Source organism: Gorilla gorilla, chromosome 1 (assembly GCF_029281585.2).
Source record: "Gorilla gorilla gorilla isolate KB3781 chromosome 1, NHGRI_mGorGor1-v2.1_pri, whole genome shotgun sequence".
Taxonomy (NCBI): Eukaryota; Metazoa; Chordata; class Mammalia; order Primates; family Hominidae; genus Gorilla; species Gorilla gorilla.
Genome location: NC_073224.2, coordinates 138772813 through 138780156, shown reverse-complemented (window position 1 = coordinate 138780156; position 7344 = coordinate 138772813). Strand labels below are relative to the sequence as shown.

Here is a 7344-nt window from a genome sequence, read left to right as displayed (position 1 = left end):
TTGGGCTTCCTTCCTGCTGTAAAGTGGGGTGGGAATCTCTCTGAAACCACTCTATTTCCCTGCCTTGTTTTTTAACTCCCTGTGAGCTATGCACTAGATCAAGCTCATTCTCTTTGTTGACACGCTCAGCTTTGCCTTCTCATGCATCTGACTTCAATGTTTTTCATAGTCTTCAAATGAACTTTGTATGAAACAGAGCAGCCGCCTGTAACAGATAACAGCAAAGCACCCAGGTCATAGACCAGTGTGGTCAGCCACCCCTTCCTAAGCTGCAGTCTGCTTCTTTGAGGATTGCCTGAATTCTCAACTGCCAGAGTTCAAGAAAATCTGATCATGGTTTGATTCCAGGAGAGAGAGAAAAAAATCAGTTTAAAATTCAAAGTATTAATGTAATCATTTATGAAAAAAAGAAACCTCTAAAAGTCTGTTTCAGAGAGTTTAAAGAGGGAAAGAAGCAGGAAGGAAATCCCCTCAACAGTTTCATTTAGAAAAAATAAAATTATGTCTATGCCACCTCCATGCTGACAAAAATAATGCAGAAGAAGGACTTGGTGAACACATTTTTAATTAGATCACTGATGTTCACAGGATCAGGTACAAGAGCACTGGACGTAGTCTACTTGATTTATACTCATTACTGCATACTTAAAAGAATTTCACACACTGTGCTGCTCCTTCTCAGGCAGCTTAGTGGTTATTGTGGATCATGAACCACACCTTTTTCATCAGATAAAACTAAAATGTGATGATGAGGGGAGAAAAAGCCCTATGTTCATTAGCCAGTGCTTATAAAAATATACAAGACATCAGATATCTGAGATGAAAATCTATTTATTAGACTTTTCATTAAGTTTGCAGCAACACTTTAAACAATAATATCGCTTATCAAGTCACCTTTTATTGGGCTGAAACCTCCTGCAGCATCTAAGCTGAAAGAAGTCTTCACTGATTCATGCTTACATTTGAGTTTTTAAAACACCACCTCTTCAGGTAAATTACTTTGACAGTTATTTTGCATACACCAATAAAACTTCACTTGTGCAGTCAACAATCTACATTAACATATTTGATGGTCCTCCAAATTCCCAAAGTCCTTTTTCTTTTCTTTAAAAAAACTTTTTTTATTTCCATAGTTTTTGGGGAACGGGTGGTGTCTGGTTGTATGGAAAAGTTCTTTAGTGGTGACTTCTGAGATTTTAGTACACCTATCACTTGAGCAGTGTACACTGTACCCAGTGTGTATTCTTTTATCCCTCATCCCCTCCCACCCTTCCCCCTCAGTCCCCAAAGTCCATTATATCATTCTTACATCTTTGTATCCTCATAGCTTAGCTCCCACTTATAATTGAGAACATATGATGTTTGGTGTTTGGTTTTCCAATCCTGAGTTACCTCACTTAGAATGATGATCTCCAGTTCCATCCAGGTTGCTGCAAATGCCATTATTTCATTCCTTTTTATGGCTGAGTAGCATTCCATGGTATGTGTGTGTGTGTGTGTGTGTGTGTGTGTGTTTGTGTGTGTGTGTCGCATTTTCTTTATCCACTCATTTGATGGGCTTTTAGATGGATTTCATGTATTTGCAATTGTGAATTTTGCTGCTACAAACCAAAGTCCTTTTTCTAACCCAACTGAAGCCCTTAAACTCCTAGTATATAGAAATTTGGAAGCTACCACTGTCATCAGATCTTTTGATTCTAGCCTTAAAAAGCTCTAGAATACCCTCTTTTTTATCCTCGCCACTAATGACATATGACAAGCCTTTGAAGTCACTTCTAGGAAAGCTTCTAACTCATCTGATTGCCTCCTGTCTACTCTTTACATTGATGATGGAATCGTCCTTTTAAAAGTGGCACTGATAGTTTCACTCTTCTTCTTAAGAATCTTCAGAAGAGTGAAAACAAAATAGGTTACAAGAGTGACATGATATTTAATCACTTTAGCCTCTGAGGCACCTGGGTGGGAGAAAGCAGCTAGAACTCCAGTTAATTGCCTCCAACCTGAAGCAGCTTCTGTCGGTAACCCAGCGTATTATCCAAATATTACTATTTTTATTTAGGTCACTACATAAAAGCTCCAAAAGCACTGCTGTAAAGCAACAGTTCTTAACTGAGACCTGAGAACCCCCAGGAGAGCAATGTACGGGCGTTAAGACATTTGAGATACTCCATAGGTTTCTGGGGAGTGGATCCATGGAAATTATCTATTCTTGAGGGGACTATACCTGTTAAAAAGTTAAAAACAGATCCACAGTACACGTTGGTTTTAAGCGGTTCTATACTATCTGCACAACCTCAGCAATAACCATTTTTTTCCCCATGCATCTTACATTCCAGTCACAGCAGACTACTTGGCGTTCTTTTCAACTTACAGAGGTTCTTCAGCCCTTATCCTTCTGCAGCGTTATCTCCATAGCGTCCTATTTCTTACCTCAAGCTTCAGCAGTGATGAATCGTTGCCAGTTCTCTGAAATCATTTTCAAGGGTCAATGCCCTGTCATATGCTATCATCAGCTTGGAATGCTCTTACAATCTGTCTGGTGAACTCCTCCATATCGGTCAGCACCCACCTTAAACTCCGCTTCTCTATAAAACCTCCTCTTACTCCTCCCAGAAGAATTCATTGCTCTTGTTTTCATGTTGCCACTTCATTCAACATCAATTTCACTAATTTCTACTCATTCTAATGAACTTAATATGTTTCTCCCCACTAGACTTTATGCTGCTTGAAAGTAAGATCTCTAATTTATTCATCTTTATATGCCTAGCATATTGTTTTTAGTTGACACTTAATATACATTTGTTAGATGGTTGTTCGTCTATCCCCACTTCCATATGTGAAACTTGGACTTTCTTTGAAGATCTGGGTAAAATGCCACTTCTGAAAAACCTCTTGACTCCCCCAGGTCAGGGGCTACTCTCTCCTCTGTAACACAGTAGTTCACACACAAGTCTACTGCATCAGTTATACCCAGTTTCTTACCTTGCTCAGGCGTAGAACTGAGGGACTTCAGTTTGCAGGCTCAGCCCTGCTCAGTGCCTTGGCTTAATCCTGACAAAGGAAGCAATTGCAGCAGTGATTTCAGACCCACCAGTGAGTGTCTTACCATACCCCCCTCAACACCACCACCACCACCAATAACAACTCCTTCATTTTTTTAGAGCTCTCCTATCTTTACCTGCCAGCCTTCTCTCTCTAGAAACTGAAACTGTATAGCCCTTATCTGGGAGGCCTATTCCATATGAGAGGATTTTGCAGGAATCATTACATTCTATCTTTCTGCTCTTAGTATTTCTACCCCACCTTAGAAATCAGTGCTCAACCAGATATTGCCTAATATTGCAGACTGAACTGCTTACCACTATGTTAAGGAAGAATGACCTTACAGCCAGGGTAGTTTTTCTGACCAAGGTCAGCTATGTCTGTTTTCTGCTCTGTTCTTCCCCCAAAGTGCCTGGAGCTAATTGTACAGTCACAGTGTTTAACAATCCGTAATGCTTAACACAATGATTTATCATAGTAGATACTTAACATGAGTGAATGGACAAATGAACATCCAGTTATGTATATATAGAACTGGATGTTTATAATTATATATTCATATATATACACATATGTGTATATATATATGAAGTATATATGTATTTTCATATAAGCGTATATATGTATTTATATATAAGCATATATATGAACTATATATATGAAATATATATATACACACACACACACACACACACATATATATATATATGAAGTAATGAGAACTGTGGTGAAAACCTTGTTTACAAGAGACAGCTATTCCTTGGCCCTAGTCATTTCTCGACACATGAGAACATGGGCCCAGGAATACCAGATTTTCTACCTTTTCAAGAAAAACTGAACACTCAGATTTTTCTGTGATTTTTTTGATATTTTGGCTGGAAGAAGCATGGTTCATGTCCAGTGTACCTGTACAGGATAAAGCAGATTAACATGTGGTTAAGTCAGATATTAACAAGGGTATAACATATAGGCCAGTTGTCTGTCTGTGATTTTTAGTGCTAGCTGAGTGTCAGTATTTCTGGAAAGAAGGGACAACAGCAAAAATTCCATGCACAGGAGTTATCATGATAGAAACCAGCTTGATTCTTTTGATACTCTGCCACTGTTCTCTTCAGCCGATGATATGCCAATGTAAGAAGATCCAGGAAGTGAGCCACTGGTGGCATTAGTAATCTGAGAGAGATAATTTGAGTTATGTTGATTGAAGAATAACTGTGATCTAGTAAGGAGATTAGTATGATTCCTTTATTATCTCCTGCCAATGGCTTATTGGAAGAAGAGCCTGGCACAATATGGGCTCAATAAATACTTGTTGAATGCATGAATGAATGAATGAACGAATATATTGTTCTATATTTATGGAAATTTTTGGAAAAGAGTTCAGTATTTTTTTCTGTGAAAATTTTCCCTAATCAAAAGAGCCTTACCAGGTATAGTGAAGACATTATGCTAAGTGAAATAAATCAAACACAGAAGGACAAATATTGTATGATTTCACTTACATAAAGTACCTAGAATAACCACATTTATAGAAACAAAAAATAGAATGGCAATTACCAGGGGGTGGGAGTGTCAGTAACGGGGAGTTGTTTAATGGGTAGAGTTTCAGTTTGGGAAGATGAGAACTGTCTAGTGATGGATAGTGGTGATGCATGAACACAAATGTAAATATACTTAATCCTACTGAATTTTACACTTAAAAGTGGTTAAAATGATGGTCTTGGGAAAGGCTCCTGTGTTGTTGAACCTGCTCAGTTGTGGGTGCAGCCTTGTACCAGGCAGCCCAACCCTGACCTAAAGTAAATTCCCAGGGAAAGTCTTTCCTAGGTTGAGAATTTGCAGTAATAGGTGTGCGCATCCTAGCAGCAGTTTGATGATCATGTATGAAACTGCAAACAGGACAAAAACAAACAAACAAACAAACAAACAATAAATAAAATGGTCAAAATGGTAAATTGTATGTAATGTATATTTTGCCATAATAAAGAAGCGAATTATTCATAATTGTGATCTGCATTTCTGGTTTATATGGGGTTTTTGGTCAGGCTCCTTTTGCCTTTACCCTACTTCCACCCAAATTAATTTTTATATCCCCTGTATATTTATACACACATAAAAATGGTGTGTGTGTGTGTGTGTGTGTGTGTGTGTAGGCACTTAGATAATCCAGAGACTGAAATAGGTAGGAAAAGTATACATTAATCTCTTTGCAATTTCACAACTTGGTCTTTAGAGAGTCTTATTTCTCCAAATATGCTTCGTTCTAGTTCATTACTATTATTATTATTATTTTTGCTTTTTTTTGTTTGTTTTTTGAGACAGAGTCTTGCTCTGTTGCCCAGGCTGGAGTGCAGTGGCTCTATCTCTGCTCACTGCAGCCTCTGCCTACTGGGTTCAAGCGATTCTCATGCTTCAGCCTCCCGAGTAGCTGCGATTACAGGCATGTACCACCACATCTGGCTACTTTTTGTGTTTTTAGTAGAGACAGGGTTTCACCATGTTGCCCAGGCTGGTCTCGAACTCCTGGACTCAGGTGATTCGCCTGTTTGGGCCTCCCGAAGTGCTGGGATTACAGGCGTGAGCCACTGCGGCTGGCCTAGTTTTAGACAGCTTTAAATACTGATGTCATGTGGCAATTCCCATTGCATGGATATTGTCTATTGGGATTTGTTTCTCGGAAGTACTGCTTCTGACTTTCAGAAGAATATGAGAAAAAAGCATGATGTCCACCTCTCTTTCTCCAACCTCATTTCTAATCACTCCACTTAAGTCTCATATAACTTCATGCCTGGACTATTATATTAGTGTTCTACTTTTAACACTTAGCTCATTCAATGTATACTGCACTATTCAACCATATTGATTTTCTGAAACATAACCTTTTCCTAATAGATGACTTTATTTCCGATTTCACAAAGGTTATATCAAGCATGGGTGCTCTTAACTTCCTGCCCTTCCCCTACTTCTAGATACTTCTATAAACATCTCTGCATGCTGTGACCTTGCCTGCTTTCCCTGTTCCAGAAGGAGAGTTTCACACTCCTACTTCCTAGCTAAGGCTAATCCAGCCACCTGTGCTCCGGCTTTCATTCCCTCCCACCTTCTCCAAGACCTATAGCTATCAGCTGTCTCTTTTCTTTCCTGTGTCTTTAGCTTCTTCCTCTCTTTCAGCTCCTTCCCTCTAGCCTATAAACAAGCTCCAGTCTTTTGCAGTTTGCAAAACAAACAGTGCTTTTCTCACCATCCTGAATTTCTCCTTCTATTCATTCTTAAACCTCTTGAAAGATTGAGGTCTGTTCACTTTCTCCACTTTCTTCCCACTCCTACAGGCTCCTGCCACCCCTCAACTGAAAGTGCTCTATGAATGTTACCCATGGCTGCTTAGGTGCCACATCCAGTAGGCAGTTTTCATTATTTATTTATCCAATCTGTCTGCAGTTTTGACAAGTTGGTTTTTAAAATCTTTCTTTCCCTGGATTCCAGGGAACCACTTCTCTTAATTCTATAGTTGTTCCTTCTCCCTTTTCCTCTGTCTACCCTCAACTATTGTGCATCCTATTTTGCCCTTTGGAGTCCCTTCTCAGCCTGCACAGAGTTGACAATTCCAGGCCAATGGCATCACCGTAGGCTAATGACTCCAAAATGTCTCCCTCAGCCTCAGCATTCTCCCATTTTCTAAACTCAGTTGCAAACTGAACATGGCCACCTGGATATGCAGTATAATTCCCTTTCCCCTGAGCTACCCCCCAACCCCTGCTTTCCATAGCTTGGTACCTGGCTATCAAGTGCCCATGTAGAAACATGGAAAAGATTCTATTGTCTTCCTTTTCTAAATACCTAATCCAATTAGGATTGTGTGTTGTGTGCATTTCAATAAAGTATGTCTTTAAGACTATTTCCCTTATTTGTATATCCTGCATGGCTCTTTAGCTATTTAGCTAACAGTTCTTTAACTATTCACTTCCTCAAATAAGATGGCACCACGTTAAGAATCTTATAAAATATTCTTTATTTACTATAAAACTGTCTGTAGTAACTTCCAAATCTTTTTTAAGAACATCTGGAAATTTAGGCCAGAAATTTGATTTATTAATAATTAAAATATAGCGATGAAATAGCATTTCACATCTATTAGGAAGGCTACTAAAAAACAAAGAAAATAACAAGTGTTGACAAGGATGTGGAGACATAGGAACTCTTGTGCACTGCCATTGGAAATGTAAAATGGTGCCGCCATTGTGGAATGCAAAATGGCGATTCCTCAAAAAATTTAACATGGAATTCTCATACGATTCAGCGATT

At 38.9% G+C, this 7344-nt stretch overlaps 1 non-coding gene across 1 annotated transcript; it reads left to right on the top strand.

The window, feature by feature from the left end:
* Nucleotides 1-4756: 4756 nt before the first annotated feature.
* On the top strand, nt 4757-4943 carry LOC115932361 (small Cajal body-specific RNA 16). The gene has a single exon (XR_004068650.1).
* The last annotated feature ends 2401 nt before the right edge of the window (nt 4944-7344 follow it).